The sequence below is a fragment of the Canis lupus genome, chromosome Y (assembly GCF_048164855.1).
Source record: "Canis lupus baileyi chromosome Y, mCanLup2.hap1, whole genome shotgun sequence".
NCBI classification, from domain to species: Eukaryota; Metazoa; Chordata; class Mammalia; order Carnivora; family Canidae; genus Canis; species Canis lupus.
In genome coordinates, this window is record NC_132877.1 from 865,885 (window position 1) to 890,857 (window position 24,973).

At 58.0% G+C, this 24,973-nt stretch overlaps 2 protein-coding genes across 3 annotated transcripts in view; both read right to left on the reverse strand.

Annotated features, from left to right (window-relative positions):
* LOC140629076 (probable bifunctional dTTP/UTP pyrophosphatase/methyltransferase protein) overlaps positions 1–24,656 on the reverse strand; it is a 60,591-nt gene extending 35,935 nt beyond the window's left edge. Inside the window, exon 1 of the mRNA XM_072818479.1 lies at positions 24,520–24,656. The gene's annotated coding sequence lies outside the window, so the exon portion shown is untranslated. The remainder of the gene's footprint in view (positions 1–24,519) is intronic.
* LOC140629077 (S-geranylgeranyl-glutathione receptor P2RY8-like) overlaps positions 1–24,656 on the reverse strand; it is a 36,929-nt gene extending 12,273 nt beyond the window's left edge. Inside the window, exon 1 of one of the 2 annotated variants that reach the window (XM_072818481.1) lies at positions 24,520–24,656. The gene's annotated coding sequence lies outside the window, so the exon portion shown is untranslated. Of the gene's footprint in view, positions 1–8,345; positions 8,548–24,519 lie in introns of those variants that run through there. The other variant, XM_072818482.1, reaches the window with a different exon arrangement.
* Positions 24,657–24,973: the final 317 nt, after the last annotated feature.

Here is a 24,973-nt window from a genome sequence, read left to right on the forward strand (position 1 = left end):
CTGACTGCTTTTACAGTTTTAAGTTTCCCGTTGTCATCCTCGGGCTGCTGCCCAAGTGTGTTATAATTGTTCCCTGTGTGCTGTCACACAGAGGGATTGTCATCATGTGTGCGCCTCACCCCAGCCTGGTGTCTGCTGAGCAAATGTATGATGGGATCTAGGAAAACAAAAAAAAAATCAGAAACTAATTGTACCTGAGAGATCCCTGAACTCACTGGCCCATCTGAGCTTGACTGTTCCCCCAACTGGGGTTGTAAGCCATCACCTTAAGGTGCTACAGCCTGTGTAGGAGAGAGGAGAGATACCTGCAACCCCAACACCTCCTTAACAGATGTGGACATTGACCAACCGACCCTAGGGTTGACCTGGAGAGGCAAACGACCAACATAATGTTGAAGGAAAAGGATGACTTCACTACTTACTATAAAGCAACAGCAGTGAATACAAGGTGATATTCTCAGAAGAAGACACCAATAGATCAATGGAGTAGAACAAAGGCCCAGAAACAGCCCCATCAATAGAGTCAACTCATCTTTGACCAAAAAGCCAGGGCAATCCACTAGAGCAAAGATAATTTCTTCAACAGATGTTGCTGGACTGACTGGACATCCACATACAAAACCCCGAAACTTAGAAAAAAAAAAAAACACAAAAACCCAAGAATGTAGACACAGATCTTACATCTTTTGGGGGGAAAAAAAAAAGAACTTAAAATGGGTCACAGACCTGAGTGCAAAATACAAAAGTACAAAAGGTCTCCAAAAGAAAAGAGAATCCAGATCATCTCGGGCACGGCGGTCGTCTTTTAGACGGAACGCCAAAGGCATGATGCATGAGAAAGCTAACGGATAGGCCGGACTTGATCAAAATGAAGAAAGGATAATGTCAAGAGCACGTGAAGACAACACGCAGACTCAGAGAAAATATCTGCCAGAGACACATCCAAAAATAAGCTATCTATCTGTCTATCTGTCTATCTATCTATCTATCTATCTATCTATCTATCTATCTATCATATACAAAGAACTGTTAAAAGTCAACGATAAGAGAAGAAATGGCCCCATGTGACCCCTTCTGAAAATGTGCAAAAGATCTGCATGACAGCTCGGCAAAGAAGCCATACGATGGCACGAAGGCCTCCGGGAAGGTGGCCCCCAGGCCCCCAGGGTGCGTCACACGAGCACCCCCATGAGACGGGGTATCCGAATGCCTGGGGTCTGGAAGCGCTGCGAACGGCAAGCGCCAGTCAGGAGGCCTGCGGAAGGGTGGTCTGTGCACAAGGGGCCTTGTGCAGGGGCCCTGTGCCTTGCTGGCGGCCTCCGGGTCACTTTGCGGGCTGTGACAAGCGCTTCTCTGAGTGTGACAGGATACAGCCCATGCCTCCCCACCTCCAGGTCCCCAGTCTTTGTGGACTCGAGTCTCACATTTGCCGCCGCCTCACCTCCCGGCGAACAGTCTGATCTGAGACTTCAAAGGGGTGAAAGAGCGGCAGTCGTGGGGACAGCTGGTGGGTGAGGGCGGGGGGGCGGGCGGGGGACGCGGGCCCGGCCGTCTGCTCAGATCACGGTGCAGGAATCGTCCCCGCTAAGCACACACGCTCACGTGACGGTCTGGTCGCTCTCTGTTCTCCTATTTCCCTCTGCATTGCACAACCCGGAGCGCGCCGTCCGTGACAGGTGATTTGCATGCCGAGGTCTGTCTACACGCGTGTGGACTGTGCAGATTTTAATCTACACCTCATGCAATGCAGCAGCCGCGATCACAATCTTTCCCGCCTTCTGCGTCTTTTTTTTCCCAGGGTGGGACACGACCGGAGGGCGACCTCGCCAACCAGAGACCCGATTCTCTGAAATGCAACCAGCCCCTTGCTTTCTGCTTGCCTGACATTGTTGCTTTTTTTTTTTTTTTTTTAATTCTTTTCCACTTTCAAGCCGCACCCCCCTATGCACACGTTCCTCAGCCGGGCCGTCTGAGTGGCACCTGCCAAAGCAGCCTCTGTCTGTGAGGCAGGAAGCCGCCGCATGCAGGCATTAATTAACGTGAAGACACATTCCGTGAAAGAAAACCCGGCCGGCCTGGGGCAGGCGGTGAGCTGCCAGGAAATAGCACTTTGCAAGCAGCACATAACAGGAATTTCGGGCACTTCCTACCACAACCGAACTACAAACGCAACTGGGTGAATGTGTCAGAGGGGGTTTTTGCAGAATGAGCCCATGGACGGAGGGGTCGGAGGGCACGCGGTCAACTTGACTAAAGCTGCCCTCTCTTCAACCACGGGGATTCAAATCTTTGCTCTCAGTTAACAGATCGACGTGCCCTGCAAGAGTTTCACCATACCTGGGTTCACGGTACGCGTCCACTTTGCAGCAATGTGGGCTGCGAAGCTGCCAAAGAGAAAAGCAGCCCAACGGACATTTGAGGAGAGACCAAGTCATCCCGAGGGTCTCACGCCTGCCTGACCCCGGGGATGGGCCCCTTCCCTTGTCCTCCTGACTCAAACCCCCAGGGACAGGAGCCATTCCGGGTGACGCGCCCTGGGTATGTGCACGTTTTCCTGCTTTCCACATAGAGTGGGGACCTGTCTCTAGTGGATGTGAAGAGCTGCCCAACATGCCGATGAAGACGACACAGGTGCACCCCGGGTGATGTCAGGAAGGGCTTGGCTTCCAGAGAAGGGCCTTTTAAAGAAGGCACCAGGTATGTGTGCAGATCAATATATAGACAATAGAGACAGATAGATGACTGCTGGAACCTGGGGTTAGGTAGACAGGTAAATAGATAGATCATTGATACAGTTAGATGGATGATAGGTAGATGGTTGATAGGTAGATAGAGGATAGGTGATAGATACAAGGATAGATAGATAGATAGATAGATAGATAGATAGATAGATAGATGATGGATGGATGGAAAGGAATAGATGGATAGACAGATATGCAAACATAGATAACAGATACATATTGATGGAGACATGGATAGATGGATAAACAGATAACAGATATAGATAGAGAGATGGAGAGATGGATTGATGAGTAGATATGACGGATGGATGGTTGGGTAGATAGAGCAACAGATAACAGAAAGATGTAGACGGATGAATGGATAAGTGGATGGATAGACGATAGATAAAGAACAGATGGATGAATGGATGAATGGATAAGAGGATCCATGGATGGATGGAAAAGAATAGATAAGAGCAGATGGATAGATATAGAGACATAGATAACAGATAGACATAGATGGACAGGTAGGTGGATGGATGGATAGCTGGTAGATGACAGGTGGGTGGATGATGGCTACAGGTAGACAGGTAGATGACAGACACACAGATGGACTGTGTAGACAAAGAGATGAGGAGGGAGGCACGTCTGCCTCACATAGTTTCCCTCCCTTGCCTCCCTTCAATGCACAGTTCATCATCCTGCTTAAGAGAGACGTCACTTGTTAATTGAAGCTCATCTGCAGGTCCCCCCTCCACAGGTAAAATTGATATGAAATGAGATGTTTATTGTCTCATCAAACAAGCAGGCTCATGACATGAATGAAAGGAAAACTTGGGTGACTTGGGGGTGGGGGAAGGGGAAATCCCCCACGTAGACCCATTTATGGTTTTTTCCATGTGAAATTAATGGCCTGCCCTATGGTGTGGTGTGTCCCATGGGGGGCATGATGGCCTAGTGATGAGAGCCTAGCCTGGGAGGGGATTTGGTTAGTGAGACCTGGGTTCAAGACCCAGCTCTTCCAGTGGGAGCTGGATGGCCCTGGGCAGGGACCGCCCTCTGTGAGCCCAGTTTCCACTGTGGAGGATGGGACAGTATTGCTTTTCTGTGCCTGCGGCAACATGGGACCACAAGTTGGGAATTTAAAACAATGGGAAAGTTCTCTGTTCCAGCTCTGGAGGCCAGGAGTCCCAAATCAGGGTGTCAGCAGGGCCGGCTCCTTATGAAGGAGGGTTCTATGAGCAAGTGAGCTCTTCCTCAAGTAAGATGGTGAACGGTGCATTGAAGCAAAGGCAGTGGAGGGGGAAGTATTCCACGTGGATGTTCCCACCCACCTATGTAGACTGTGCATGCATCTATGCACCGACATGTGTTACCTGTGTATCATCTACCTGTCATCTCTGCCCATCCATCCATCCATCCATCATCTCCATTCATTCACTATTCATCATCCATCCATCATCCATCCGTCATCCATCCATCAATCATCTCCATTCATTCACTATTCATCATCCATCCATCATCCATCCGTCATCCATCCATCAATCATCTCCATTCATTCACTATTCATCATCCATCCATCATCCATCCGTCATCCATCCATCAATCATCTCCATTCATCCATCATCCATCCATCCACCCAATCATCTATCATCTCCATTCATCCATCATAATCATCCATCCATCCATCAGTCCATCTATATATTTATGTATATATGTATCTGTCATCTCCATCCATCATCCATCCATCCATCTACCCATCCATATGTATCTATCCATCCATCATCTGTGTATCTAATTTATTTATCTATCTCCAACATCTACCATCTCTTTCCATCCATCCCTCATCCATCAGTCCATTTATCCATCTATATCTATTGTTTATCTATTGTTTATCTATTATCTATCTATCTATCTATCTATCTATCTATCTATCTATCTATCATCTCTATCCATCTAATCATCCATCTGTTCATCCATCCATCCAATCTATGGATTTGTGTATCTATCTCACCATCCATCCATTATCTGTCAGTCCATCTGTCCATCGATATGTTATCTATCATCTACCTACCTACCAACCTACCTACCTATCACTTAGCAGTTCTGCTCCTGCGTAAACCCCAAGAGAAATGAAGACCATGTGTCCACACACAAACATGTAGGCCCATGTGCATAACAGCACGATTCAAACCACCCAAAAGGTGGAAACAACCCAAATTTCGATCAACGGGTGGATACATGAGCAGAAGACGGTCCATGCACACAATGGAATATGACCCAGCCATGAAAAAGGGGTGATGCTCCGACACCCGCTACCACATGATTGGACCTGGAAAACACGATGCTCAGGGAGATAAGCAGACGCTAAAAGCCACACTCTGTGTCATCCTATTTACACGAAACGTCCAGGACAGAGAAGCCCACAGAGAGAGAGCAGGTTGCTGGTCACCTGGGGCTTCCAAGAAAGAGGGGGAGGGGACTGCACTATGGGGATGGGGTCTCCCTGCGGAGGAGAATGTTCTGGAACGAGATACAGGTGGTGGCTGTACACCGTCGTGAATGTACTGAATGCCTCTGAATTGTCTACTTTAACGGGTTGCTTGTGGGCCGTGTGGATTATATCTCAATACAGACAAATGCCTCACGCATGGCGGCAAGGAGAAGCCTGAGGACATTAAGGTTTAACTTCCCTGTGTCCTAGCGGGCTCTCGCACCCGGGTCCTCCTGGCTCCCTGCTCACCGCCCCCCCCCCGCCCCCCGGTTTGCCCCTCTGAGACTTCCCTCTCTTTGCTCAGGCGTCCCCACCCCTCCGGTCACTGCTGGGGTGTCTGGAGCTGGCCGCCCACGTGTCCTAGCCTGTGGTCACCATGGCCAGTTGAACCCGTGGTGTGACCTGAGCAAAGAGGAAGGGGTGACAACAGCCACCTTCACTCATTACACAACACTTTCTCCCAGGAAGCCGGTGTTTATGGGTTCGAGGTTCCCAGGGGGCTCTGTTCTCATTTCCTTCAATCCCAAGGCCACAGACAGCTACCTTCCTGGCACAGGTCTCGGGGTGACGGGAAGGCTGGGGCGGAGCGCCGGCCCGTGCAGAGCTTGCAAACCCGTTCTGCTAGAGCCGTCCTCACAACACGCGCCTCTAGGAAACAGGCGCACGTCTCCCCTCCTCGGGTGGAGAATCCCGCACGCCCTGCACAGTGATGCGTGAGCCCGGCACGCCGTCCTGTCTCAGTTCTGCCCGTGCCCTGTGTCCAGCTTCAGGGTGTGAACCCCGGGTGGGGGCACAAGTCAGAACACGGAGACACAAGAGCAGAGGGGGTGAGCAGCGTCCCCTTGTCTGGGGAGGCCCCCGGGGGTCCCCAGCCTCATGCACACGCAGAAAGGCTTGGGGGAGCCCACGGGCCTTCTGCTGGCACGTCCCTGGGGGGAAGCAGTGAGGCCGGTCCGTGCACAGCGGCTCTGAACACACGTCGCGAGGGATGTTCCCAGCTTCCACCTCGGGCACACAGGATGCGCTGGATGCCTCCCTTGCGCACCGTGGTGGCCCGGGGCCGAGATGCGCTGTCGGCCCTCCCCGGGGGGACCTGCTCCCCGAGGCGCCACCGTCTCCCTGCCGTTCCTGTGCCAACGCAGCCCATCACCACTCCACGGGCACGGGCCTGGGGTCCCTCCCCGCCAGCCCGTGTGCGCCCTGTCCTCTCTGACACCCGTGCACCTGCACGCGGCATGGAAGTGACGCCGCTGGCTCAGGCTCCCCTCCAGGCCTGGCCGGGTGACAGCTCTGTCCTGACTTTAGACGCGTTCACACGGGGCCTTCTCCCTAAACGCAGAGTGGGGGAGTGCAGGCCACACAGCAGGATCTCTAGCATGAGGGAGATGGCAGGGGGAGGGGGACGGGGGACAGAATGAGAGAGGGACACGGGAAGTGTGAGGGTGTGATGGATGAACGGAGGGATGGCCCTAGGCACGTTCACCCAGCACCTCCGAGCACCCTGGGACGGCAGCCCCAGCTCTTCGAACTCTGTCTGCTGTCCACCTGCTGCAAGGACACCTGAGTCCCCTCCCCTAATGTCCCCCTGCTGCTGTGACACCTGGGTCCCCTCCCTTCAGGTCCCCCTTCTGCAGGGACACCTGGGTCCCCTCCCCTAATGTCCCCCTGCTGCAGGGACACCTGGGTCTCCTCCCCCTAATGTCCTCCTGCTGCAGGGACACCTGGGTGCCCTCCCCTTAGTGTCTCCCTTCTGCAATGACACCTGGGTGCCCTCCCCTTAGTGTCCCCCTTCTGCAGTGATCCCTGGGTCCCCTCCCCTAATGTCTCCCTGCTGCAGGGACACCTGGGTCTCTTCCCCCTAATGTCCTCCTGCTGCAGGGACACCTGGGTCCCTTCCCCTCATGTTCCCCTGCTGCAGGGACTCCTGGGGCCCCTTCCTGTCATCGCCCTGCTGCAGTGACACCTGAGTCCCTTCCCCTAATGTCCCCCTGCTGCAAGGACACCTGAGTCCCTTCTCCCTCATGTCTCCTTGCTGCAGGGACACCAGGGTCCTCTCCTCTCATGTCCCTGTGCTGCAGTGACACCAGAGTCCCATCTCCATCATGTCCCCCTGCTGCAGAGACAGCTGGGTCCCCTCCCTGTCATATCGCCCTCTGCAGGAACTCCTGGGGCCCTTCCCTGTCATCCCCCTGCTACGGGGACACCTGGGTCCCCTCCACCTCACGACGCTCTGGGAGGAGGGGTGTCTTTCCCATTTGCGATCTCCTCTATCCGAGCGGGTCCAGCCAGTTGGGGCCCCGTGTCTGTCCACACCGGGTGCCTGGACTGCCCCCTCCCACATGACAGATGGGGACGGTTCCAGGCTGAAACAGTGGAGGTGACAGAGCAGGCGCTGAGCACCACTGCTGTGCTGGATCCAGCCACACCTGATGCCCACTGCATTTCCAGTTACCCCCTTTGACAGTTTCCTCTGGACCCGAGACGGCAGGAGTCAAGCGTGTTGTGTGCGACCGCAAGCCTGGTGCTCGTGCCCGGGGAGCCGGGTCCCCTCAGGTCGGGAACAGGATTCCAGAGCGGCCCACCATGCCCGCCCCGACGCCCTGGGTGCACATCCACACCCCTGCCTGAGGCCCCCGCCTTGCCCTGCGCTCGCTGGCTTCGGGCCCGGATCTGGGCGGATCCCCGAGGGTCTTGGCCTCGGCCACCGGGGCCCCAGCACCTGCCTCGTGACAGCGCTCAGGACCCAGCCCCCGTGGCCGCGGCCCCCAAGGCCACCCGCCCGCCCTCCGCCTCAGCACGATGCGCAAAAGTCGAAAACAACATCCCCCGCCCCGGTGAAACCAAAACCAGAAAGAAAGAAGAGGGAAAGAGAGAAAAGGAAAGAGAGACAGAAAGAAGAAAGGCCGGAAGGCAGGTGTTGGGACAAGGGTCACGCGGGCCGAGGGGCATGCGGTCGCGGGATGTGAGGGGGGTGACTCCGGAGCCCCTGCACCCCACGGACACCGCGCCATCCCGCAGCATCTGGCAGGTGCACCGGGGAGGTTCTGGGCTGCGGTCCCGGGCGCCGGCGGGGTCTCTAGGGGGTCCCCATGGGGGGGCGGTCTCCAGGTGGCAAGGCCCCCACGACTTACGGCGACAGTCCTGGGCGAGCTGACCCCGTGGGGCTTGTGTGCACCGAGCGCTGCGGACCTTCCAGCAGCTGCAGAGGCGGCTGTCACCTTGCAGAAGGACGCGTGGCCACCGGGCCCTGCTGTCCGTCCCCCCCAGAGACTGCGACAGGGTCCCCAATCCTCCCGGGGGGGACCCAGCCGGCTGCTGCTAACGGCAGCTTGTCATCTGGAGATTTAATTCGTCGCAAAAAGTTCATGAAAGGCGGAGCCCTGGGGCACAACCGCAGGGCATGGGAAAACTTCCTCTTTTTCACAGCGACTCCCGTGGGCGGCACATGGGGGGGGGACAGGGTGCCCTGGGTCACTGCAGGGGGTTTTGCATATTTTTTTATATGCAAGTTTAAAAAAAAGTGATGAAAAATAAGGTTTCAGCGGAGTTGTCCGGGGCGCACGCGCAGAACACGTCTAAAACCGCTCGCTTTTGCTCCACTTTTCACGCAGATGTGTCCACTTGGCTGCGGGAAGAGCTCAGCCGGCCACGTGGGATTCCCAAGTGGGCAGCTGAACCCTGTCGCCCCCCCCCCTTAGGGCCCGCAGCCTCAGAGTGGGATTGCATGCGCGCGGGGTCACTAGAGAGGCGGCGAGGGCACAAGGAGGTCACCAGGGTGGCCCTGACCCCAGAGCAGTGGGGTCCTTATAGGAACGGGGGAGACACGCACGTGAGCACGCGGCGTCTACACCCCGCCGACCTCAGACCGCGCGTGTGGGCCCGGGATCCCTAAATCTCCGCTGCCCAAGCCGCCCCAGGTGTGCACACGCGTGCGCACCTGCGGGGGATGGTGCGTGGGGTGAGCGCGAGCCCGGCTGCCCTCGGAGACGCGCGGGATGCGCTCCGCGCTTCAGGCACGAGCCTCCCCCGCCCCGCACCCCCCGGAGCCGCCGCTGCCCCAGGGACGGACGGGGACACCTGTTGGTGCCTACGTGACACGTGTGATGCTCCCCTCGCCAAACGCAGCGGGGACGGGGGTCGGCGCGGGTGCAGCCTGCAGCCTGCAGCGCGCACCTGTGCTCTCCCGCCGCCCTGCGCGCAAAGCCCCACGCGGGGCTCCCCGGGCTCCAATCCACGGGCGCGCTGGGCACCTGGACGCCGGCGCCTCCAGACCCCGTGTCCCTCCGCCGTCCGCTGAGCCTGCCGAGCGCCCCGAGGTCGCCACCCTGACTTTCTCTCTCCTGCCGCTCTTGCCCCGCGAAGGACCCGTGATGCGGGGTCCGCGCGGCCCGGACGACCCAGGGGCACCTGCCCACCTCCACGCGGGTCAGCCGACCGGCATACGGCTGGCAACCCCCCCCCCAATATCGTCCACAAACGCCCCAACCCCTCCGTTTGCAAAGCATCCGAACCTGGGCCCCGGGGATTCGCCTGCGGGATGCGCGCACTAGGGTGCGGTTCCCGGGCTGAGACCACGGCACATGCGGGTTTCGAGGTGTTGGGGTCACAGCGCGGCCTGCCCGCGCGTGCCCTGCAGGTTGTAGGGCCACAGATGGGGTTGAGGGCCCCGTAGGAAGCCCTGGGACAGCCCGGCTGCGGAGGACCAGATGTTCAGCGGGAGGCTGCGCGCGCCGTGGAGGATTTGCGCACCTGCTCATCCCCGCTGCGCACGTGGCGCGTCCTCACTCCTGGTTGTAGCGGGGTCAGGACCCCGCGGGGTGTCGAGTTCAATTCTTCAGGGTCTGTCCGCAGCACTGGGGTCCCCGGACGCCGGGGTCGCTCTGCTTTGAAGATCCTTTGAGCGCCTGATACGCTGGACGTGGTCCGCGTGCGCGCGCGCGCCCGGTGGATGGTGACGCCGCCTTCAAAACGAAGGATGCTCCGCACCTGCTGTGATCCTGCACCTGCTATGACGTCACTGCATCCTCGGGACGTGGCGCTCGGTGACACGGCCTAGACCCTGTGTGATCCCACGTATATGGGGCCCCAGGAGCCGTCAGGTCCGCGCGTGGTGGGCCCCGGGGGGATGAGGAACCGCCGCGCGCCCTGATGGGAACAGCGGGTGCCCCGCATGTGGTCCACGCGGTCCCTGCAAGTCGCAGATGTGGGCGGGACGGGGGAAAAAAACCTAAATGCTCCGGGTGCTCTTTTTGAGGGTTAGGTGCAGCTTGCAGTTCCCGGATGAAACCCGGGCGCGAGGGGGCGGTGGGTGTCCTCAGGAGGTGTCGCCCAGGGCCGGCCTCGCAGTACACCCAGGGAGTCAGGGCCCCGCATTTCGGGCGCCCAGGGGCTTCCCGGGAGCAGGGACTTTCAGGGTGAGCCCAGAGAGTCCCCGGCGGCAGGGCCAGGCTGGTCACACCTCCTCCCCAGACGCGAGCGGGATGTCCCGGGCGGGAGGGAAGTGATCCCCGACCTCGGGGCCTTCCCAGCCGCCGTCCAGCGGGGCGGGGGCTCCCAGCTCTCGCTTCTGTCCTGCGGGATGCGGGTGGGGGGTTTCGACCCTGAGGTTTTCACCAGCCCCAGGGGGTGCAGGGACCCGGCTAGGGTGTGTGCGCGTGTCCTGGGGCCGGCGGGGTTGGGGGGTCGCGGTCAGCTCTCCCCTCCTGCCTTGTGAGTGTGTGTTTGTGGGGGGCCTGCATGGTGATTCCCGGGGCGACACTGCAGGTGGTGGAAGTGTCCGAGGCGGGAGTCGCGGGCAGCGTCCCGCCGGGGGAGGGAGCTTGCCCGTCCCCATACTTCTGTTTGGGTTTCACTTCTGTATTTGCACGGAAAGCCTTTTCTAGGCTGGCGGGGCCATCGCCGCCGCGTACCCACGGCAAACACCACGGGTCCACGTATCCATGTTCTCACCTGCTCCGCTCTGGCTCCCTCCCCCACCCCAACCTGGGGCTGCTGTTGGGGATGAGGGCCCCACCTGGGGCCGGTTCCTCTTTCTGCTCACCTTCACGGGCCCTGGCTGTTTCCCCCACATGCACCCCGCCGGGCGGCTCTGCACCTCTTGCTCCGCCCACGCCTTGGCCCCAACCGGGGGTCCCCCCTGTGGGACAGCCGGTGGCCCTGCGAGGAACCAGACCCCGCTCATCGCATCCACCCAGCAAGCTCTCATTCAGCGCCTCCAATGTGGTGGGAGGGTGACCCCAAAAGGATCTGAGCCCATCCCAACCCCCGGAGCCTGTGGATGGGGCTTTACTGGGGAACTGGGAGGGGGGCTCTTTGCAGATGTGATGAACTCAAGGACCCGGGATGAGCTCACCCTGGGTCGCGTGGTCCTTATAAGTCCAATGGCAGGTGTCCTTGTAACATCAATAGGAGAGACACAGACAAGGGGCCCCGTGACGATGGCGGCAGGGACGGGAGGGACGCACCAGCAGCCCGGGGACGCCTGGGGCCCCAGAAGCGTGATCCCCGCGTCTGCACGTTCAGAGCCTAGTGTCATCTTAGGGACACGCCTGAAAGGCTTTGGTCTCTGACCCTGTGCAAGTCATAGCCGTAAAAACAGGTGTGCACGCGTGTGTTTCACTTCCTGTCCGCCGGGCCGGCCTCCGGGCTCAAAGGCTGCTTCTGAGTCGGCGGACATCCTGGTCCCGCTGATGCGAGGGACGTGAATACATCCCACGCTCTGACCCGCCACGATGAGACCCGGTGGTGAGAAACGTCGCCGATGTCACTTCCCGAATGAGCTTGGACTGTGGCCAAGGTTTTCCCACACTCGGAATAACACGGAACGTCGCCCCGCGAAAGGCGCGGCTTCAGCTCCTGTTCGCTTCCCTTCGGCGCTGCAGCCGGCACTCGCCTTACAAGGCGCCCAGGAGGAGGACTCGGTGTCCCCGTACGGAGCCTCCACGACTCGCTCCACCAACGTCTTGGCCAACTCGTGGGGTGACACGTCCACCTGCGGGGGGTGTGGAAATCGTGCACAATCCGTGGGATTCCCCGCCATGAATCCACAAACGAGTGGCAAATGGCCCTGCCACGTTGAAAAGTGTCCGTGCGTCCAACTGGCAGCTCTTCCCTCTCTGGGACGGGGAGGACGGAGGATTTTAAAGGGATTTTAAAGGGAAAATGCCCGTTTTGTCGTCAGCCTCCCGTGAATCCAGAGCTTCCCCCGCGCGGGCCCGTGCACCTGCTTGGTGAACGAGTCACTTCCCCGGCCATCGACACAGGTGCCCCCAGGACCGCGCGCCGCGGGATCCTTCACATTTCGGGGTCCTGGTGTTGGATATGAGCGAGCTGGGCATCTCCTCCAGGGCCGCCGGGGGACGCGTCCTAGTCGGGTTTCTTCCTCTTCTTCACGGAGAATTTACCACTTTCGGAGCTCGCGTTTCCGTCCCACGTCGCTTGGAAAAGAAACCGCCTTATTTCCGTTGTCACCAGCTGATCTAAAACGAGTTCCGTGTGCGCCCCATCCTCGCGCCCCCCCCCAGTGTGCTGCCCCCTCCCCAACGAGGGCAAGATCCCGGGTGCCCTGGGCATCTCCGACCCCTTGCGCCCTCAGTCTTCGCACACGGAGACACGGAGACTCCGAGCCGGGAGGGCGCAGCGCTCGGAGACGGCCTTGGTTTGTAGGTGGTCGCGCGTGCGTCAGAAGGTCAGACAACCTCCGACGGACCCCGACATTTCGGCTTTTGTGTTTTCCAGAAGGGTGATCTGGGTGACGGGGTGCTCCAGGCTTCAGGGTCCGTGTGCAAGGCGGGAGAACCCGGCGCTCACGGCCATCCCGGCCAAACGGTCTCTGCAACCAACGGGAGCATCTCACCGGGAATGTGCCCGCTCCCACCTCGCCGCAGCCCCCCCAGACCGCTGGGGGCCTGAGAACTTCCGCTCCCCCAACAATCCCCCCACTAGCCTTCCTACCTACGAGGACACCAGGCGCCCAGTCGTCACCGAAGGCAGCTCGGGGCACGCAACCGCGCGTTAAGTGATCCATGACCCGATCGAACTCAACCACGGGGCTCGGGATCTCACACGTGTGTCGGGAATTCGTCGTTTTGTTCTGTTTAGTTTAGTGGCTCCCTGGTTCTGACGGCTCTGCTCGGGAGGCCGACACGTGGCCGCGACGCTTTGGTGGCAAACGAGCGCTGCTTTCGGAAGGTGTTTCCGCGACCCGAGGCGGCGCTGGCTCTGCCGGGACTGATGGGAAATGGTGGGCGTTTGGCGGCCACTTCCTAGCGGGTGCAGCTGAGGTGAGCCCTTAAAACAACCCTGTGCGGCGGGCGCCAGCGTTACCCCAACCCGGGATCCCACAGCTATAGGATAAGCCCCACGTATTTTTTCTTCCCGTTCTGTACATGTTTTTTTTTTTCCCCCCAGTTCTACTGATGTCATTTCATCATTTTCCCTTTTTTAAAAAATTTATTTATTCATGAGAGACACAGAGAGACGTAGAGACACAGGCAGAGGGAGAAGCAGGCTCCCTGCGGGGAACCTAATGTGGGACTTGATCCTAGGACCCCCGGAGTCATGACCTGAGCCAAAAGCGGATGCTTGGCCACTGAGCCACCCAGGTGCCCCTCATCATTTCCTTCTTTCTCCTTTATTTTGGATTCAGCTCGTCCTTTCTAGATCCTTCAGATGGAATCTTGGGCCGTGAGCACGCCGATCTTTCTTCTTGTGTCACATATGGATTCGAGGCTATGAATTTGCCTCTGTTCCCCGCTTTGGTTCCACCCACGAGGTGCTTTGATGCCCTGGGTCTTTTTTTTAAATATTTTTTTCTTTATTTATTTATGATAGTCACAGAGAGAGAGAGAGAGAGAGAGAGAGAGAGAGGCAGAGACACAGGCAGAGGGAGAAGCAGGCTCCATGCACCGGGAGCCCGATGTGGGATTCGATCCCGGGTCTCCAGGATCATGCCCTGGGCCAAAGGCAGGCGCCAAATCGCTGCGCCACCCAGGGATCCCCGATGCCCTGGGTCTTAATCATCCCGTGCGTGACCCTCACGCTGTAACAACCACCACAGGCTTCACACGACAGGTGTCTGTGCTCTTGCCCTTGTCGTGGCCGGAACCCCACATCCATTTCCCCAGCTGCACGTTGACGCGTTGGCAGAGCTGGTTCCTCGTGGCTGTGCTAAGGGAAAAATCTGTTTCCCCGCCTTTTCCAGATCCCGGAGGCGCCTACGGCAGTGTCCCTACCACGTGGGGACAAGGATGTGGGCACCTCTAGGGCCGTGTCTGCCGGCGATGCCAATCATTCAAAAATCCTTCCAGGTTTTATCACCATTTTTGGCCTGTGGGTTACTCAGAAGGGTCCAGCAGTGGAAGACTCTAGGGTCAGCCGTTTGTTAACGGTTTCCAGCTCAGTCGGGGTGGGAAAGCCATATAGGGAAAGCGTTCAAGCCTTTGAAATGTGTGAGGTTTGCTGCAGACCCAGCAGACCCCCTCTTTGGTGACTGTGCAGAGCTGATCCTTACGCCCGTGGGGTCCAGCGTTTAGATGAGGAAATCCAGGCCTGAGGCCTGAGGCCTGTCCATATAATCATCATGGCCTCTGACCCCTGGGGCACCCCATTGGATAGTTGACGGGAGACCCAATGCCATGGAGCAGTGCATGCCCGTCCGTCTGTCCCTACAAGGTCCCAGCTGGAGGTCCCAGCTGGACACCGCGAGTCCCCCCCCTACCCCCCGCCAAAGTCGCCCACACACCACACTGAGGCCCGCAGGCCAACGAGGGCTCCAGGGGAGACAGGCCATCCTCCCCCAGACGCTGGTGGTGTTTTCTCCTCTGCGGGACTGGTCTCCACTTCTGAGAAGTCGCAGGTTGGGGGCAGGAAGCAGAGAAGAAAACCACGGTGGTTGGCGTCCTGACGCTGTGTAGGAACTCATCCCGACGGTACGGGCTTCCTGCGGTTGCTATAAACACTACCTGCATCTGCGACTTATTTTCTCATGGAAGAATGAACCAATACCTGTGTCTCCCCATCTTGGAGGCTGAGAATCTGAGATCTGGGGTGGGGGGGCCAGGCTGGTTCCTCTTGAGGTCTCTCTCCTTGACGTGTAGACCCCAACTTCTCCCTGTGTCCTCCCTTGGTCATCCCTCTGGGTCTGCGCCCAAATTTCTCCCTTTCATAAGGACACCGGTCATATCAGAGTAGGGACCCACCATACTCCACGGTGACCTTCGTTTTACCTAATGACACCTGCAACACCCCTATGACTGGGGTCCTATCCTGAGTCTCGGGGTGAGGACTCCGACAGCTGAATTCTCCAGGGATGGAATTCACCCCATAATAACCCGGTCCCGTATCCACAAGGGCAACCTATCCACGTTCACACGTTGGTCTGGTACCTCTCGAAGTAGACACCTTGTTCTGTGAGCTCGCTGCCTAATGAGGAACCTATCACTTCCCCATGCGCACGCATCTTCTTACCAGGGTGGCGTGTGCTCCTGCCGATGCACAACCTCACACCCCACCTCCCACCGTGAACCGAAGGGCCTCTCCGAGGCAGGACAGGGGCTGGGTTTCCTGGGTCGTGTGGAGGCCACTGGGTTGAGTGTTGCAAAACTGATAATATCATGAGAAGCAGATCTTTATCTCTATGCGAAGACAGCGATGAGGATCCCACAGTGGGCAGTGGGCCCCTCTGTTCATCTGTGGGGTCTTTGCAACCACATTTCATACCCTACTTGCTGGATTTCACAACATTCACCCCAGGAAAGAAAATTGAAAACTTGAGCCATCGTGTCCTGATACTTCTGATGAGTTTCTGCGGACGTCATGAAAAATGTCACTTTGGTTTCCAGGGAAGAAGCTCAGACGATCATGAGTTAGATTAAGAAAATGCAAGAGGAGACGTCTGCCGTCGTCTTTCTTTCACCCCGTAAACTATCCGGAGGGTTCTTTCTTATTCCCTCCGAACCTGAATAACCGAAAACCGTGTTTATCGATTCGAACAAAGCTTCGAATGTGCATGTCACACGCTGTATTATTAGATTGTCCACCTGTGGCTCACGCATCATTAGGTGTCAGTTATATCTCAATAAAACCGGGGGGGGGGGGAGGTGAGAAATGAGAGGATACATTCACACAAAGGTGAGTGCGAAAACCAAAACATAACAAGCCATGTTGCCTCTCTGCCACGTGACAGTGGTGTTGTGTGTCCACTTGGCGGCACCACGGTATCCACATCTGTGGTCAGACGCGAGTCTACAGGTTGCCGTGGGCATTTCGTTTGGATGGGATTAGCATTTCAATCCACGGACTTCGAGTAAGGCAGGCGGCCCTCCTTCTTGGGAATGGGTGGCCCTTGTCTGATCAGTTGAAGGCCATCGGAGGAAACAGACGGACCTGCTGTGATGAAGCAGGAAATCTGTGTCCATGTGTCTTTCACACTCAGGATGCAGCATCCGCATTTCCCTGGGGCTCAGCCTGCTGGTCGACCCTGCAGACTTCAGACTTGCCGGCCTCCACAGTCCTATGAGTCCATTCCTTAAAATATCTCTTTTTCTTTATCTGTCTGTCCCTGGGGTAGATACAGATCTTTCCGTCTACCATCTACCTATCTATCCATCTATCCATCCACCTATCTATCCATTACCTAGCATTTATCCATCTATCCATCATTTTCATCCATTGATCCATCCATCCATCAATCTACCCATCCATCCATCCATCCATGCTATCTATCTATCCATCCATCCATCCATAATCTCTTATCTATCCATCCATTCATTCATCATATCCATTGATCCATCCATTGATCCATTCATTGATCCATCATCCATCCATCCATCCATCCATCCATCCATCCATCATATCCATCCATAATCTCTTATCTATCCATCCATCCCTCCATCATATTTGTTGATCCATCCATTGATCCATCCATTGATCCATCCATTGATCCATCATCCATCCATCTATCTATCCATCCATCCATCCATCCATCCATCCATATTTGTTGATCCATCCATTGATCCATCCATTGATCCATCGATCCATCCATCATATCCATCCATCATATCTATCCAACTTTCCACTCATCCACCACCATCTATCTATCCATCCATCCATCCATCCATCTTCCCATCCTCTGCCTCTTATGTGAGCCAGCATTCCTCAGAGAAACAGTAGGAGACACACAATTGACATATATAGGAAGAGATCTCTTAAAGGAATTGGCTCACATGATTCTGGAGGGTGAGAAGCCCCACGGTCTCCTGTCTGCAGCGGGAGGCCCAGGAAAGCAGACTGGGAACCCCCCACTCTGAAGGCAGGAGAGGACACACATCTCAGCTTGGAGACAGTGAGGCAGAGGGAGCTGATTCTCCTTCACCCACCTTCTGTTCTCCGCGGGCCGGGAAAGGATTGCAGGATTGCACGCGGCCCACACATCCTAGGGAAGGCCGTCTGCCCTACTCAGTCCCCTGATGCAAGGCTCCTCTCACCCAGACACACCCAGATGCACCCCCGAGGTCATGTTCACACAAAAAAACCAACCACCCCAGTCTACGTCTGTTGAGAATGTCCATCAATACACAACCCCCCCGAGCAGCAACACCCTAGGTGCTGATCCTAATTTTTTCCCGTGCAGAAGCTGAATGCCTTTCTCTCTCCTACTTCTAAGACCCCCTGCGTTCCAAAGACATAGCCCACGTAGCCTATGAACTGCACATCCCCTCTCCAGGCAGACCCCGGGATGTTCAACGACAGAATCAGCTAACGTGGAAGCGCCGGGCATGAATCAGGGCAGCTCAACCCAGATGAGACGTAGGCAGATGTTGAGATGCAACCTTGCCAGAAGCATCAGAGACCCGGGGCCCCAAGGGGTAGGCCAGCCCAAGGAGATGGACACCTTGGTCTTGGGAAAAGTTCAGGGACTGGGTCCCTGGTTCCAGTCAGAACATCCCGGGAACTCCGTCCCACCACCAGCAGGGGCCTGGAGGCCGTTCTCCAGATGCAACCCACCACCTGCTCCTGAGCAGTCAGGAGGGTCCAGAAGGTGGGGAGATGGAGGAGGCCCTGGGTACGTGCTTGAAGCCATGGTGGAATCACCTTGACTCGCTTGAGTCCTTCAGAGCATCAGCCCCCGTCTGTCACTCACCAAACCAGGCTGTGGTGTGAAAACCCGGGCACCCACCCAGCTTTGATACCAGAAGCCAGTCACGGAGCTAATAATGCTTGTTCCCTAACTTGACGTGTTTTTCCGTGGCGGAGCCACAGAGCGGATTTCACTCACAAGGCCCCACGGAGTAACCATATACGCATCACACGGAGTGCTGAGCTGACGTTGGGTGAAGCCACGGCCCGAAGCTAAGCTGCCAAGCTGAGTCCTCTCCTGTCGCTCAAGGGCATGTCATTTGCAGGGTATCTGCGCAGCCTATGTCACCTGGGGCCTGTGTGTGAGCACGGTACCCACGAGAGCAGGGGAGAGAATAGTATTTTTGTCGTGTCATGGAAGAGGAAATAGAGGTTAAGCCTTAGGTCATGGTGTGGCCGTGGTCAGATGCACAGCTGGTGGTGTTTGAGGATCTGCACGGAAGACACAAACTCATGGCAGGCCCCACCTTGCACACACCTGCTCACGGAGAGGCCACACCATGTGCGGTCCATGGAGGGGCCATCCAGGGGGCGCGTGGTCCCCATGTACCACATCCTGGGCTTCACATGAGCTCAGAGGCTGTTCCTGATCCATCCTCATCACAGAGTCCCAGACAGATACCCTGGGGCTTCAGGGAGGAACCCCCCCCCCAACCCAGGCTGGCCTCGGTGCTAACACACTGCATTTGAAACGTGTGTGGATTTTTCTTCTCAGTATCATTGGATGTTCCCAAGACCCCAAGAAGAAGCCACTGTCCCTCAATGATGTGGGTGGTCGGCCCGTAAGATGTAGCCAATGTGCCTGCCTGACCAGGTTCAGCGTGGGCAAAGGAGTTTCTGCCTGGGGGTGACTGGGCCCCCAGTGCATGCTCTGCAATGTCCATGGAAATTTCTGCTGGTCACACTGGAATGGGGGGTGCTCCTGGGACCAGAGATGCTGCTCAGCATCCACAGTGCCCAGGACACCCACACCAGAGAGGCATCCAGCCCCAGATGTCAGCACTGGTGAGGCTAGAAGTCCTTGTCTAGCATGAGCGACTGTCTATTTATCCATCCCTCCATCCATCCATCCCTCCCTCTATCCATTCCTCCATCCATCCATCCATCCATCCATCCATCCATCCATCCATCTCTATTCATCCATCATCTAATCAATTCATCCATCCACCCATCCATCATATCTATGTATCTATCCATCCATCATATTTAACCATCTATTACGTGTATCTATCCATCCATCTCTCCATCCATCATCCATCCATCCCTCTATCCATCCATCCATCTCTCCATCCATCATCCATCCATCCATCATCCATCCATCCCTCCATCCATCCATCCACCTATGCATCTCTCGTCTCGCTCTCCATCTCCATCTACCTATTATCTAGCTATCTATCCAATCTTATCCTGTATCTGCACCTCCCATCTCCGCCTCCATCCTCATGTGGCTCCTCCTCTGGGTCTATGTCTCCTCCTCTGTGTCTTACAAGGACCCCCCTCATCGCTTTTAGGGCCACCTGATCCATGATGACCTCATCTCAGAGCCTTCCCATCATCCCATCTGCAAAGACCCTGTTTCTACATAAGCTCCACAGCTTCTGGCTGATTGGGACATGGACACATACTCTCGGGGTCCACCACTCAGCTCCCAAACGCATTTTGCTGGGATGGTCCCCATGCTGGTTCCCAAAGTCCTGCCTCTTAGGACCCCCTGCTTCCCAGGCAAATCTACGTGGCTGGTCTCCCTGCCCCCAACATTAGGACAGTAGTTCCCATTCTATTCAATCCCCAGGCCACATCAGGGCACCACTGGTGCTTCCTGTGGACACTTCGTATCCACCCTCCCTCCCTCAGCAGGCAGCACAGAGATCACTGTAGACCAGGAAGCGGGCTTTCCCCAGACACAAAATCAGCCACACCCTGACCTCAGGCTTCCGGCCTCCAAAGCTGTCAGGAATCAATGTCTGCCTGTGGTGTTTAGCTATGGTCACCCCAATGGACTAGGACATCCCCATCCTCATTGCCCCTCCCAGCAGCACCAATAATGATTGACTTATATCCCAGTCATACACGGCCCCACCCCATTCATTCTCTGAGTATATTCATCCCTCCTTCCGTTGATGGGGGGTCTGGGTTTCCCCCTACGCTTGGTGGTGGGAACCATGCCGCCAAGATGAAGCACCTGTTCGAGGCCGTTTTGAATTGTCTGGGGTACATGCTTGTGAGTGGAATCGCTGTGTCCTGTGGTCTCTGTGTTTGTATGGGGACCTGTCGTGGGGCGTGCCATGTGGGTGCATGAGGTGTAACACGGTGGGTCGTACCCAAGTGTGCCGGGGCTACTGCACATGCCCAGATCAGAAGAAGGGGTCACAGAGCCTGGGCATGGCGTGGAGTCTGTAGTCTGCTGCTGGGTGGGTGCAGAGAAGGCAGGTGGGGTGTTTGGTGCACGCCTGGTGGACACGTAGGGATGACACCAGGTAGGGGCTCAGGCCCGTGTCCCCCAAGTGCCATTCGGGAAGTCCCAGGCACCTGACCTGGGGTTGACATCCTGCTTCCCAGAGTCTGAGGACAAGTACAAGGCACTAAGGAAGTTGTCTGATGTGATGAGCAAAATGGAAACTACTCTTACTGGGAAAGAGGATCTGAGGGCGATTCTTGTGTTGGGCTGGAGTCTAGGTCAAATGCTGTGAGTGGGGTCACTCTGGCTGCGCCCCTGTGGCCCGTCACCATGCTCGGGGAAAGTGCGCTCAGCCCATCCCTGTGACCCCACTGAGATCCCCGAACGCGGACCACGGGGCCGTGATCTTTACCGCGCATCTCCAATTAGCTCTGTTCCCAAAAAGTCTGCGTCCCTCAACATTTCTCTGCTCCCTTCACAATCTCCCTGCTCCCCCATCTTCTCTCCCCTACGATCCGTCTTCACCGACAGCGATGTGCAGAGAGCCTGGCACCTGGGCAGAGCAGCCTGCGCGGAACCCAGCGGCGAGGAAGGCAGGAGCTAGAAACGAAAACCACAGGCGGGAGGACGCGCTGCACAGACCCCACGTGCAGAAACTGGGCCAGGCCGCCGTTTGCACGCCCGCTTACGAGTGGCATGGCGAGGGCAGTGTTTATTTGGGAGGGGGCTGGGCTCAGGGAAGGAAACCGGCCAGCCGTAGCCGGGGCTGTGCCTCTCGTGGCGGGGCTTTCAGGAACGCCCCTTCGCCAGCTTCCTGTGAGCGTGAGTCAGAGCCCGGGGCACCCACCCAGCACCCTGCCAGTGTGTCCTGCAGACAGTGTGCAGGGCATGGGACGAGGAAGTAAGAGCACGGGCACTGGACAGCTGTTTTCTTCCGCCCTCTCTTTTGGACACCGAGACACAGCGCTCCATGTTAAAGTGCGCACTGCCGTGGCTTTGGGTGCACCCAGCAGGCTGTGCGGCCATCGCCTGTGCAGAGCGCCAGAGCGTCTCCCGTATTCCTGCCGCCAGCCTGGGCTCATTTGTCACAGCTGCTGTAAGAGACAGATCCCAACAGAGGGACTGGCAACCTACATCTGTTCTTGGTTCATTGGTCCATGCACCCGGCACCCATCCATGCACCCAGTGCTCCATGCATCCTTCCATTGACCCATGCACTCACCCAGCAACCCATCCACCCAACCCTTTATCCATCCATGCATCCTCCACCCAGCCCTCTATCCCTCCATCCATCCCTCCACATACCCATCCATCCTTCCATCCATCCTTCCATTGATCATGCACTCACCCAACAACCCATCCACCCAACCCTTTATCCATCCATCCATGCATGCATCCATCCATCTTCCCATCCATCCATCAACCCATCCATGCATCCATCCATCCTTCCACTTATCCATGAATTCACCCATCACCATCCACTCTTTCATTCCTCCATCCATACCTTCATCTATCCATCCCTCCATCCATCCATCGGCCCATCCATCCACCCAACTGTCCATCCATATCTATCTGTTGTGTATCCATCATCTATCCATCCATTCATCCAGTTATCTGTCCACCTATCCACCCATATCTATCTGTTATCTGTCCACCCACCTATCCATCTCTATCTATCATCTGTATCACGGTGGTTCATGACCAGTCGCGACTTAGCCTCTCACCCCAGGGGACATAGGGCAATGCCTGCAGATGTTTCTGGACAGCCCAATGTGGGAGGAAGAAATGGTACTGGCGTCTGGCAAGTGCAGACCAGGGACGCCACCCAATGCCCTAGAGTGCACAACAGAGTAACACAGCCTGAATGCCACCAGTGCCCTATCAGAGAGACCATGCCCTGGTCCTGTGTGTATCTGAGACTTGATTCTGGAAGCTTCTGTGGCTTTTCTAGGATGGGTGCTAAAATGTGACCTTCCTCTTGGGATCGTCCCCGGTCCCACGCGGAACACACACACAGCCGGTCCCCACCCCTGCTCCCATTCACAACATCCCTGGCACCACATGGACCCGGCGAGGGAAACCCTCGTCCGGGAAGCCCTCCTGGATTTCTTCCCACCTCAGCGCCTTGCAATCTGGAGCCCAGGTCTGCATCTCAATATTTTGAATTTTTCCCCTCTGCCCAAAACAGCACAGAGCCTGGCACGTGACGACTTCTTTAATGCCCAGATTAATGTCCCCAGGGACGTCCCTGCAGCTGCTCCCTGAACACGGTCACAGGGTCTTGATTCCCTGTGGTGTTCTTGGCCCCAGGGGAGAAGCCAATAGGGGCCGTGGCAGGTAGGGATCACCTCCTGGGGGCTCCAAGTCGGGGAGGCAGCGCGCGGTGGCAGGTGCACATGGGGCTCTCCGGATCCTGCCCACCCACCCTGTCGGCTCCAGAGCCATGAAGGGGAATTTGAAAGGGGGGCCCGCAGCCGCGGTGCATTGCCGGCCGGTGGTGACAGCAAGAGGAGGCACAGGCAGGGCCCACCTGCCCGGCCAAGGGGTTCTCCAGGGGGGCAGTGAGTGGTGTTTACCCACCTGCTACCTGCTACCCTGTCACCAACTGTCCCTTCCTGCCCACCACTGCCTTGTCCTGAACACAACAACACAGTGAATGGTTGGGTAGGGGTCCCAGGTGAGCCTTGCAGAGGGCCCAGCTGCCCCACCTGCATCCCGGATCAGGGGTCCCAGGTGAGCCTTGCAGAGGGCCCAGCTGCCCCACCCGCATCCCGGGTCAGGGGTCCCAGGTGAGCCTTGCAGAGGGCTCAGCTGCCCCACCTGCACCCAGGTCAGGGGTCCCAGGTGAGCCTTGCAAGGGCCCGGCTGCCCCACCCACACCCCAGGTTAGGGGTCCCAGATGAGCCTTGCAGAGGGCCCAGCTGCCCTACCCGCACCCTGGGTCAGGGCCCCAGCCAGGATATTGGGGACGTCATGCAGAACCCAGCACCCTCCGGCGGCTCACATCCATCCTCCCGGGCGCCATCACCGGCACTGGGCGCCATGGCAGGGACACACCCCTCCACCTGCGCCCACGCTGGGTGTGCCAGTGGCCACAGAAACGCCATGCCGGCAGCACAGAAACCTCCAAAAAGAAAAAAAGCATTAAAAAAACCCAGACTCCGTGGCCGCGCGTGCCCGAGGCGACTGGGGAGGGCACATTCCCCGCAGCGCCATGGGCGTCTTTCTGGGGCGACAGGGGAGCGCCTGGTCCCCGGGTCCCCGGGTCCCCGCAGTCTCCGCAGCCCGGGGCACGCACTGCACCAGCAACACGACCAGGTTCTCCCCCCCCCCCCAAGAAGCGGGGTTCAGTTTGCGCGGAGAAGCACGTGGTGTAGCATTGGGCGTCCTCCCGTGTGACCCGCTGCGGAGGAGCGCGGCGGGGGGGGGGGGGGGGGCCCTACTCCCTGCTGCCTAGACGCGGAGGGTGCTGGGGGGCGGCGGGCGGAGGGCGGCTGTGCACCTGCTGCAACACCCACTGCCTCGGGGGATCCGCCGGGACCCCGCGGTGGCGTTCAAGGCTGCGCCCCCGGACAGGTGCCCTCCACCCTGTGGCTGCTGGGGGCAGTTTCCGCGCCCAACGGCTCGGCACCGGGTCCCGGGGCAGGGCGCAGCGCTGCGGGGGGCTGCCGCGGCTCCGGGGGTGGCCCCCGCGTGCGCCCCCGACACCCCGCCGCGGCCGCCGGGCCTCCCCTCGCCCCCAGGGCGGCGCGGGCGCAGCGCGGGCTCACCTGCAGTGTCAGAGGGCCGCCCGGCGGCGCGGGGCCCCGGCGCCTGCACTCAGGAAGCCCGCCGTCCTCATTCTGCCCGCGGCTGCCGGCGGAGGGGCGGCCCCCTCGGAAAGGCCCGTGTCAGCAGAGGCCCGGCCTGCGCTCCCGCCCCACGTCACCCCGGGCCGGCGGCGAATGCAAATGCGCCGCGGAGCCCACCTCCCACCTCCCGGGGCGCAGCCGCCCGGCAGGCAGGGTGGGTACAGAGGAAACTCGTTTTGAAATTTCCTGTGCAACGAACCGTCGGTGCGCGCTGTCGAGGGCCAGGCCCCGGGAGGCTCCCCCGCCGCCCTGCCCGAGGCGGGGTGCGGGCCCCCGCAGCCCCGGAGGCGGGGGCAGCTCGCGCCAGGCGGCGGGGAGACCCTGCAGCCCCGGGGCGCGCCGCCCCGCAACCTCCAGGCGCCCCTGCCTGCGC